The sequence below is a fragment of the Spinacia oleracea genome, chromosome 5 (genome assembly GCF_020520425.1).
Source record: "Spinacia oleracea cultivar Varoflay chromosome 5, BTI_SOV_V1, whole genome shotgun sequence".
Classification (NCBI taxonomy): Eukaryota; Viridiplantae; Streptophyta; class Magnoliopsida; order Caryophyllales; family Amaranthaceae; genus Spinacia; species Spinacia oleracea.
Window position 1 is genome coordinate 68,534,240 of NC_079491.1, and position 12,266 is coordinate 68,546,505.

A 12,266-nucleotide genomic window follows, 5' to 3' on the forward strand; every position below is an offset into this window, starting at 1 on the left:
ACAAGGGGGTTTTCTTGTTTAGCTAGCCCTGAAAATGAGAATCTTTAAAAAACATTTTTACCTCGTGGTTGGGCTTGGCCAGGCCCAATTACACTTTATAGCTGTGATTTCGAAAACATCTGTAGCTACTCCCAATGACAAAGTGAGGGAGTTTCTACGCCTCTTTAGATACTTCCAATGACAAAGTGAAGGAGTATTCTATACTATCCGTTGACAAATCCCAATGACACGTGAGGGATATGTCGACATTTCAAGTGATGACCCTTAAGTCAAATGTTATCACTCGGGGGCTCGTGAGACCCTCGCAAAACAGGTCACGTACAACATGGCTTGTGTGACGCACTCCGTCTAGTACTTTGACCATCGTCTTACTCCAAGACTCAGTCAAAGTGGGGGCTAACTGTAGACACCTACTTTTGTCCCCATTCCCGAAAGGGAAAGGTTCGATGATGAAAGCATAAATCTCCACTTGACAACGCATCTCCTATAAAATAACGAATCTCGATTCCCCTTTTCATTTCACCCGAAACCTGCTATTTATAGAAACCTGCTATTTATGGAAACCTGCTAAAAATAGTAACTGCCGTAATGGGCAGCTGTTAAAAGTGGCAAGTCATAAAAGATAGAAACCTGTCAGAATTAGGTGTTGCACTCCAACATAAATCCTAAATGAGATAGAAAACTGCGAGAATCCTATTCCTAATATGATTCGGAAATAAGAGTTACGTATTAATTAAAATCCTAACGAGCTTAGAGTTCGTAACGGGCCCAGATGCATTCCGTCATGAAATTGATACGCACTAAAAGACTCGATTAAGTCTCAAACGCTACGGATTTAAGGAATCCGAATCTGACTAAGAAAACAGCCCAGACCCTATTTTCAACGCCAGGCCTGGGCGCTGAAAATACCTGGGTACGTGTTTTTTCCTAATTCTTTGTGGATTAGAACTCTGCAATTCTATCTTTCCACGAACTCTCCCCTATAAATACAGCTTCAAATTCGACGTGAAAGGAACACAACACACAATTATATTCTGAGTATTGACTCCAACCCTTAGCCTAAGCCTCACGCTGCGAAACTGTTCATGCGTTCTGTCGCAATCGATCCATAAATCGAACAGAACGTATCCTGTCCCATAATTTGAGATTCGTTAAATAAAAAGGAGAAATAGCAAAGTCAAAGTGGTTAGTTTTCTGAGAACCGTGACGCACCTCTCAAGGGTGCGTCGTAACGTGTCCCTTTTCGATGATTTAATTGCTTTCCTCGCCCTTTTTATGAACTGTTAAACTAACTAAATCTGATTGTTCTACCACGCCTAAAAAATATAATATTTTTGGGAAATTGGATTATCATGCTAGGTCCCTTAATGCTATTTAAATCAGATAATCGCGATCGATCTAGTATTATATGTTGCATATTGCTAAAATCAACTCAGATTAGTTTAATAGTTAACGCATGTCCCTTCAATTATTTATGCTGAGCTAGTAAGGATATCCTGCCTCTGGAGTTATCGACGAGCGAAGTACTCCTCTCGGTAGTTACAGTTCCCCAAACCCTCAATCTCTACCTTGCGGGTGTATGTTGAGAGATCCCCACACCAGGGATCACAAGGGAACCTACGGCCGTCGTGGTCAAACATAATTGCACTCCCTTTATGTCACGATAACCGGGTTTTGTCAGTTTTTCTCATTGTCGTTAAAAACTGAATGGCGACTCCTATATTACTAGTCAATTGGGTGTAAAATCACAGGAAATCCAATTACACTTGATTGAATAAAAAAGAATCGTCACACCCACGAGGGACGAGGTCACGCATTAGTCTCGTGCTTTTTTGACCCCCTCACACTCACGTGTCATTGGGATTTGTCAACGGATAGTATACAAACTTCCTCACTTTGTCATTGGAAGGATCTAAAGGTGCGTAGAAACTCCCTCACTTTGTCATTGGGAGTAACTACAGATGTTTTCGAAATCAAAGCTATAAAGTGTAATTGGGCCTGGCCAAGCCCAATCACGAGGTAAAAATGTTTTTAAAGATTCTCATTTTCAGGGTTAGCTAAACGAGAAAACCCCCTTGTTTTTATGGGACGTAAAACGAAGGAAAATCCAGCACATCGTTCTTTTTTGGAAAAACGGAAAACCAATCCTTTAATTTTTGGAAAAAAGGAAAACTACTCACATCGCTTTTTTTGGAAAAAATGGAAAACCAATATTTTAAAGGGAAAGCTACTCACATCGCTTTTTTGGAAAAAACGGAAAACCAATCCTTTTAAAAAAGGAAAGCTACTCACATCGCTTTTTTGGAAAAACGGAAAACCAATCCTTTAAAAAAAAGGGAAAGCTACTCACATCGCTTTTTTTGGAAAAACGGAAAACCAATCCTTTAAAAAAGGGAAAGCTACTCACATCGCTTTTTTGGAAAAACGGAAAACCATTCCTTAAAAAAGGGAAAGCTACTCACATCGCTTTTTTTTGGAAAAAACGGGAAACCAGAAAAAGTTATTGCTGCAGCGACTAAGGACCTGCGCGGTTAGTGACGCAGACCCCGCCCGCTGAAGGTGGGCGAGCCTGTTTTTGTTTTTTGAAGAATTTATTTTCTTTCGAGGGATGCTCGGATTTAGTTGCAACCTGAATGTGGGTTGACAACGTGCTTAGACGGACCATTGTCTCGTGGTCATCATCTTTCATGGTTTTGAGCTAGTTTTTACGGCTCAATTTTGCCACTACTTGGGTCCTTGATTAGGGGACTATGTATAAATATCAACGGCGACCTTTGTCTTGAGGTCGTAAACCGGTTTTATTTTTTGAGACATCCAAACACGGGACTTCGTACGGCGTAGTCTGGGAATATTGTTTTAAGTTTGCATAATATATATTTTCTTTCGAGCCTCCAAGCACTCGTGCTTAGCGGTCATTTCTTGTTAAAGAGGTTCCTTGGGGATACGCATTTTGTAATGTCCCTGATCATGTTTCGTAAGTGCGAGCAATCTTTGTAGTGGTGTGCTACTCTTGACAAAGTCGTGAGGTGCGACTTTCTGTAAGGAAATCGACAATTTTCGGGTCGAATGGATGCGGCAGGGCCCAATAGAAGTTAGGGCCCTTTTTTAGCCTTGGTTCATTTTCGGCGCCCAGGCCTGGGCGTTGAAATAATTCACGCCTAGGTGGGGCGTTGAAAGTGTTGTTTGGGCTGGTCTTTTGATGACATAGTTGGCCTCTTGTTTATTTCACTTGGAAGTTCTATGTATTCTCTTCTCTTTTGTTCTTCCTTTATTTTTAGAATGTGATGATTTTCTTGAGAAGTCGTAGCGGATTGGTGGACTACGGTGCTTGTCGCTTTGGGGCGATTATTTTAAGGAACTGTTGCTCTTAAGGCGTACAGTTATTGCGATAGTTGGGCGAGTCTGTATGGCCCGAGGAATATACCTTGAGGCGTAAGACTTTGACCGCTCTTGTTGTTGTATATTTTTTCCTTTTGAACGCGTTCGTGAATGTTCCATACTTAGAATGATGATATGTATGTGCGAACGAGCGTTCATAGAATGGCCGTTTGTGCGATCCATTAATCAGTTTGCTTGAATCATTTTTTTTTAGCAATGACTGATTTTGAATAGTTTGCTTAGAAGCTTGATAGAGTTCAGGCCCATTCACGGGGTGGGCTTAAACATCGTGCCCTTTTGATTGTTCAAACATTTGCTTCGAGATTTTTTTTATTTTGCTATGGTCGTTTCGTAGCTTGGAGCCCCCAAGTATGCATGTTGGGATGCTTTCTTTTGGCGTACGATTTTTTAGGTTCTTTCGAAAAAGATGCCTTGGGGTTCCGCTCGTGTAGGTGCGAGCTATCCCTTTCGTGGTAGGTAATATTTTGCTACCTTTAATCCTTAATGTAGAAGTCGTGTGGCTTGCATTTTGAATTTGGGCGATAAGTAATCTTTACCTCTTTTACACATGCTCTTTGGTCGTGCTCGCATTAGTGCAATATGCCTTACTCTCTTTTTTTTTAGATTTGTACCGTGGGATGGTTTAACTTATGGTGCGACGTAGGCTTGTGTGGCCTAACAGGTGTCTTAGAACATTTCTCCAGGTGTTGGGGTATCATTATTATTTTTTGCATTGGAGTACTTCATCACACCTCGTTCAGGTGCTCGAACAAGTGTAGCACCTTCTGCGTGGGTTTGCACGGCTTATTACTTCGTTCGACGCGAGGATTCATAGATGTTTCTTTCTTGTTTTTATATCTGGGCAAAACTTGGCTAGCAGAAAGATTCAGTGTCCAGGCTGTGGCGTTAAAGATATCGGCGCCCAGCTCTGGGCGTTGAAAATGATTTCTGGGTATATTTTGACAGTTCTTATCCTTGATTTTTTCTTTCGCTTTTGCTTTGGAACGAGGTAGACTGTGTAACGGGCGCTTGTAGGGCGAGCGTTATGTGCAGTAGTTTGATCGGAGTTTTGGTGACTCGCGATTTTCAGTTACCCTTGGTAGTGGGGTGACTTTATATATTCTAAGTAGTGCTTAGAATTTGAGAGGGGTTGTAGTCATTCTAAGGTTTGTTTTTCACAATTTAAAGCTTAGGATTGTGCCCCTATGACGTGTGTATAGCATTAGCGTCGAGAACTTGCGATAAAATCATCATTTCGAGCATTTTTAGAATGTTTTTCTCAAGCCCCCAATTGTAGCTACAGGATTGGCTTGGTGCTATAATGCTTGGCATACGTTTTTATGCATTCATGGTGACGTGGATCATGAATAGTTTGAACCAGACTCGTTTAGTGCGAGGTATGTTCGAGTAGTGATTTGCTACTTCTCTTGTAAATGTCGTATTGTGCGACATTGCCATGGTCAAGGTAGTCACATGTTGAAGTCTGCCTTGACCAAAACCTAGGTGCCTTCCTTTACCCATAATCATATTTAGAAATTTTTTTGACTTACTTGCAACATCGAGATAAATGCATACTTAGCTTAAACCAACGACACTTCATTATGTTCGAAGAAGTCTTTGGAAATTATTTGAAGTCCGAGTCCTGCTGTGTACAATCCGAGGTGTCCTAAGTAAGTTGACTTATAGAAGGGTTCGTACAGGATTACATGAGTGAATCAAAATACTGTTACGAATTTTGGAATGCCGTCTAAGGATTTGCTCGAAGCCAGGGTGCAGGCGTCAAGATATTACTTGTGCCCGTTTGGAATATGCTTTACGCTTTTAGGGCCATCTTTTCCAGAATTGCGGGAATATAAACCGTTTTCAAATTGACTTAGATTTACTTGGTGTATGTCTGCACAAAAGGTCAAGGTATACTTTAGTTCTTTCCCTAGCTCTTTCATTTCAATTTTTAGCCCCTAGTTGCTGTTATGTCTTCCCATTAATGATGCTTTCAGATTTCGATTTTAGATGCCCGTGTCATATGTCTGAGTAGGGTGAGCCTTGGTTAAGTGCCAAGTCCTATTGACAATGTCTGTTTTTTTAAAGGGGATTCGCAAGCATTTGAATTACCATGAACGGGTGCCCTGAGTTCGAAGGAACGATGGGGCGACGCCGTAGAACAATCCTCTTTATTGCAAGCTTACTGCCTTTACTACTTGTTGGCGATTATGACTGTGTCTAGTGGTGAAAGAAGGTCTTTAAGCGAACGACTACGTCTAGTGGTGAAAGAAGGTCTTTAAGTGAGTTAGTTCGCTTTAGGGAGGGTCAAGTCGAGTACTTTAGAGGTCATGGACGCTTGCGCTAGCCCCCATTCAATTGAGGCAAAGCGGTCCTTTGAATCTTGGCTAAGTGTCTAGGAGTGTGAGTGCTCCTTCTTGGCAAGGGTACGTGCCCTTATTTTTTTCGATGTATGCTCGTTTTGGCATCTTGATGACTTGGATTCTTTCTTTGACTTAAGTTTTTCTTCCGACTTGGATTGCAAGTGATTAAATTTCAATAAGGGACTTTATTTTTTATTCTTGTTATTCTATAGGCTTTAATATTTTTGCAAATTGGTTGGACCGAATCATGGATTGCCTACGTATCCGCCTTAAATAGATTTAATTTGGAATCAGGTATTGCGTAGTTCTTAGCCTAGAAAATGGTTTTTTAGAATGCCGATTTTAAACAAGTACGTTCTGAGGTGGAAACGTATTATTTGAAACGGTGGAATAAGTGAAGTTTATTATTATTTTAATCTGCTGCCTTGCCGTAAGCCAAAAATTTGTTTTATATTATTTTTTTGATTGAGTACATGTATTTCTTTGGTGGTACGTATATCTGAATACGTGTTGTACCCCCCCCCCCAAGTGTTCGTTATTGTTCCGTGTATGTGCAGATAAAATGACGAGCACTTCTGGACAAATTTTAGCAAGCAGAGAGAATCAGCGCCCAGGCTGGGGCGTTAAAGATTTCGGCGCCCAGCTGTGGGCGCTGAAAATTATTTCTGGGCGGATCTTTTTTGGTGCGCTAAATGCTCCTTTTTCTTTTTAGACTAACTTTAGAGGCGCTTTGCAAAGTTCCTTTTTTATTATTTATTACTTTTTTGTACTTTTCATTTGTCTTCTTTTTTTTTTACTCGTGACTCAAGACGGTTTGAAAGATGGGTTGAATGAGATAGGATAATTTGTATGGGTATTGGTCAAGCATGAGGATTATATCTGCTAGGACTCACAATTTGCAGCCTCAAGCTAGTGTCACGAGTTTACATCAATCAAGGCCAATGAGTAGCATGGGGGTGGCTCAAGGGTATATCAACAGGATGTATCCACACAAGTTATATGGTCATTATGCTAATGGTGGTGTAAGAACAGGTTTGGGCTTTGGAAATAATGGGTATGACGCACGTGTCAATGGCCGTGCGTGGTTTGCGGTTGACAACAAGTTCAAGAACAAGAGTCGAGGTAATGGTTTCTTGGGTTATGGCAATGAGAACATGGATGGGTTAAATGAGCTGAACAGGGGCCCCAGAGCGAAGGCGTCTAAGAACATAAGGATTGGAAAGGGTAGACATCGTAGAATTTTATGATTTGGATTGGTTGACTCAATTCTTTTCCTTCGTTTACTTGGGTAAATTTCGCATTTTGGGAGGTACGGGCTAAGTATTCCAAGGCTCGCTCTTTTCGCTCTCCCCTTTCTCTTTCTCTTTTTTCTTTTTTCTTGGGATTTCTCCCCAACATAAATCCTTCAATTTTTTTTTATTTGGGCTAAAAGGTAGATGGTTATGGTCTTTGAGTCACGAGGTGAGACTGAGTGAGCCTCGTTTGGTAGGCCTATAGTGGACCTCTAATTTTAGTAGGCCTAGGGTGGACCTTTAATTTTAGTAGGCCTAGGTGTGGACCTTTAAATTGTCTTAAATTTGCAAGCGTAATTAGTCGTTTCTTTAAAATGTGCAAATAGCTTAGATTCAAAATGTTGTTTTTACTTTATTGAAATTTAACGAAAGAATTACATCGAAAATAATTTTTTGCTTCTTTTCAGATTCCAGTTTCTGGGATTTAATTGGAAGTTGTGATTTAGACTCGAACTTTCATTAATTTTTCTGATTATAACCCGTGTATGAATAGAAGGAGGTGGCCTAGACTCAAAATAATGACGTGGCGTAAGCCTATAATACTTGACCAAGCAACTCTCAGACTTAGGCTAATTGGACCATAACTTTCGTTGGTTGACACTTTAGATTTTAACCCTTGGGTGTTCATTTGTCACGCGCCATTTTGCTTAATGTTGGCAAGGTAGTTAATTGGGGAGATCGAATTTTCATTTTTGCAAGACTAGAATCATTAGTGCGGCTTCCCTCTTAGTGTGTATTGCTTTACCCCAATGGTATTGCCGATCTGGGTATTTTCATGGTTGGTCATGTTGCATTCATGGAAAATATTTTAGTCCGTACTTAGGAGTATTTAAAGGAGCGAGTGGCTCGAGAGGACTATGATAGTCGTGACCCAATGTGATCATAAGCCTTGAGGCCATTAATTTTTTGCTAATGGTATTGACACCTTAGGTTCACTTTGGGGGTTGTGCGACTATGGGGGAATGATTTTCAGAATGTGATTGTTTCCATTTTGCAAATACTATAATATATTTTCTTGTTGGTGAGAGAGTATTGAGGTCGTAGATTCTTGATTTAAATGTTAGGAAGGAAGACTCAATATGGTTTAACCTTTTAACTTGCAGATCGACACCAAGCATTAGGACCGATTCTTATGGATAAGACAACTAAGATTTAGGATTTAGATTGTACTTTGGCATAGCCTAGTCTAGACTCGGATTTTTTTTTTTATTCGAACATTATTTTTCTTGAAACTTCATTTGAACATTATTTTTTGAATACTTTGCCCATGTGACATTCAAGGTTATTTCGATTAGCGTGCTCGGTTTTGGAGCCGAACATTGCCGTCGTAGGAGGCCTATCAACGACACAAAGAGTTATACTTTTTTTTATAAGTCGCTTTTGGAATCGAGTGCTTTTTCATACGCCCTCGTAGCAATTTTTTTTTCACGAAAAGTTTTTTTCGCTACTTATATTTTTTTATGCGCGGGCACCGAGGCTGCTGTGCCTGACCAAAAGGCCAGGCAGCAACTTCAGCGCCCAGCAGTGGGCGTGAGAAATTTTGGCGCCCAGCCAGGGGCGCTGAAAATGCGTCCCTGACTGGTACTCGTATTCTGTTCGCGTATATTTTTGTAGATGCGACTTAATTTTGCGTGCTTGCCTAATAACGTCCTTTACGCGTTGTGCAGCGTTTGTGGGATTCGTTACGGGCCATCCCGAGCTTCGCTTATTTTTGTGGCGATCGTTCGGGTTTGCGGAACACGTATTTCGGTATAACTCTTTGGCCAATTGGTTTATGAATGTTTGGGCAATTTTTTAAGGTCGTTGGTTTTCTAACATTACTTGTCACACACAATCACATGATTTGCTACACATAAATAACATTACACCATGAGGCAAAATAATAATATGTCATGTAGTTTATGATAGCCTTCTATGGGTAGTATTTGCGCCGGCTTCGTACCGCTTCTATCGCATATCCAACACATGCCCCGGTCGAGGTAGTGCTTTCAACAGACGAATTTCGCCCAAGAGGCCAATCACGATGTAAGCCAAGGGGGCATGCACCAATGAGAGGGACCTAATGGGCGAGCGATTGGGTTTGGGACGGATGTACTACTAGCGAAAGTGTCGAGTGGACAACGTTCGAAGCGTATGCACCCCCCGGTTGGCGATGGGTATCCTTAGTCCCAACTCCCGAGATGAAACATCAAGGGAGCCAAGATTCGTTATGCGGTTCTGTCCGTTCACATTAATATGCTGATTTTCAGGTCGTCCCAACTTGATGGGGAAATAAACGCGGGGTAGGATCGTTTCACCCTTCGGCTATTTTGATTACCTTACAAGTACGAGTATTTCCTTCACTATCCCCAGTGGAGTCGCCACTGTGAGGGGGTCGAAAAAGCACGAGGCTAATGCGTGACCTCGTCCCTCGTGGGTGTGACGTTTCTTTTTGTCAAATCAAGTGTAATTGGATTTCCTGTGAGTTTACACCCAATTGACTAGTAATATAGGAGTCACCATTAAGTTTTTAACGACAATGAGGAAAACTAACAAAACCCGGTTATCGTGACATAAAGGGAGTTCAATTATGTTTGACCACGACGACCAAAGGTTCCCTTGTGATCCCTGGTGTGGGGATCTCTCAACATACACCCGCAAGGTAGAGATTGAGGGTTCGGGGGACTGTAACTACCGAGAGGAGTACTCGCTCGTCGATAACTCCAGAGGCAGGATATCCTTACTAGCTCATCATAAATAATTGAAGGGACATGCGTTAACTATTAAACTAATCTGAGTTGATTTTAACAATATGCAACATATAGTACTAGATCGAGCGCGATTATCTGATTTAGATTGTATTAAGGGACCTAGCATGATAATCCAATTTCCCAAAAATATCATATTTATTAGGCGTGATAGAACAATCAGATTTAGTTAGTTTAACAGTTCATAAAAAGGGCGAGGAAAGCAATTAAATCATGGAAAAGGGACACATTACGACGCACCCTTGAGAGGTGCGTCACGGTTCTCAGAAAACTAACCACTTTGACTTTGCTATTTCTCCTTTTATTTAACGAATCTCAAGTTATGGGACAGGATACGTTCTGTTCGATTTATGGATCGATTGCGACAGAACGCGTGATCAGTTTTGCAGCGTGAGGCTTAGGCTTAGGGGTTTAGAGTCAATACTCAGAATAATAATTGTGTGTTGTGTGTTCTTTTCACGTCGAACTTAGGGCCTTATTTATAGAAAAGAGTTCGTGGAAAGATAGAATTGTAGAGCTCTAATCCACGAGGAATTAGGAAAGAATACGTCCCAGGTAATTTCAGCGCCCAGGCCTGGGCGCCGAAGATTTCGGCGCCCAGAGCCAGGCGTTGAAAATAGGATCTTGGCTGTTTTCTTAGTCAGATTAGGATTCCTAGAATCCGGAGTGTTTGAGACTTAATCGAGTCTTTTAGTGCGTATTAACCTTGTGACGGAATGCGTCTGGGCCCGTTACGAACTCTAGGCTCGTTAGGATTTTAATTAATACGTGACTCTTATTTTCGAATCATATTAGGAATAGGATTCTCTCGTAATCTCTATCTCATTTAGGATTTATGTTGGAGTGCAACACCTAATTCTGACAGGTTTCTATCTTTTATGACTTGCCACTTTCAACAACTACCCATCACGGCAGTTACTATTTTTAGCAGGTTTCCATAAATAGCAGGTTTCTATAAATAGCAGGTTTCAGGTGAAATGAAAAGGGGTGATCGAGATTCGTTATTTTATAGGAGATGCGTTGTCAAGTGGAGATTTATGTTCTCATCATCGAACCTTACCTTTCGGGAATGGGGACAAAAGTAGGTGTCTACAGCTAGAACTACGCGCGACCTGATTCTGACAAGATACGTAGGCAATCCTTACCAAGAATTCGGTCCAATAAAGGCAACCTAGCAAGCCCATGGAAGGCTCAAAACATTCTTGCACCAAAGATTCGCGAAAATAAATAAAACATATATACATGCGAAATACAAGAATGAATAAATACAAAAGAGGAGGCAAGCCTAAGACTCGTCATCGGCGTCATGCCTCCAAGCCTCGCCAGTCCATCCGCTCCACCCCCCGTGGTGTGAGGACCCCCAACCAGAATCGCCCCAAAACTGAGACTGTGGCTGCAACTCGGGGCTGGGCTCTCGAGCCACCGACACGGAACGTCGCCTACGCTCCGGCTCGGATCCCTCCCCAGAAGAACTCACCCCCACGTCAGAACGGCGATGCCGTAGGGGCGAGTGCCGTGCCCGCTCTCTCTCCTCAGGACCGCGTCCCCCGAATCCCGACGGTCCCGCGTCGTCGGCCCCGGCTCGTCCGGTCCCCGTCTGTAGAAACAAAAAATGAAAATGAGTGACAGAAAGCCAAATAAAAGGTACAGGTAAAAAAAAATGGCACATTACCTGAGTAGAGCGGGGGCTCCTGCAAGAAAGTGCAGATCGGGCCCGAACCAACGGGGACTTCAACCGGTTGATCACCCCCACCATCGCATTGGCCGTATGGGCCGGAACCTGAAATGGGAATGTCAGTAACAAAAGAAAACAGAAAAAAATAAGAAAGATGCATAAATGAAATGTGCATACCGCCTGTACTCCCTCAGGGAGCGGGGCATGGAAAATCCGGCCTTCTGGGACAGTCTCCACAACCTCGGATCCACTCTCCCCAATATATGAGATACGAGCATCGGGAGGCACCCATCCTCCTAACAAAGGGTCAAGATACTCCTGCACAAAACACGATAAATATAAACACATGGGCACGAACATGAAAACACTGCAAAAAAATAAATAAAAAGAACAACTTATAGAGCCGGGCCCTGGGAGATGAAGAGAATCCAGGATGAACTGAAGATAGCTAGCTCCCACTATCACCAATTCCGTCGCCGGCACGCCCGTCCTCGAATGAACCCTCCAGGCCTCGCCTATCGAACGGGTAGACAGCATGGTCGCGGGTGGAGGCTGAGGCACCGAAAAGACTCCGACGGTCTGCATACGTACCCGCTCTCCTAGGTACCAGACAGGGTCACGACGGCCAATAAACAAAACCCGCATCTGGCTCAGGGCATAACTATCCCTGACCGAAGCGTATGCACTCCTAAAAGAAAGCCATGGGGTCCAGACCACCTATTTTGTGAATACAGACCCAATCAGATCTCGCCCACAGAAACAATAAAAAAATGATGAGATACGAGATAAAGGAAAAGGTGCTTCACATGCT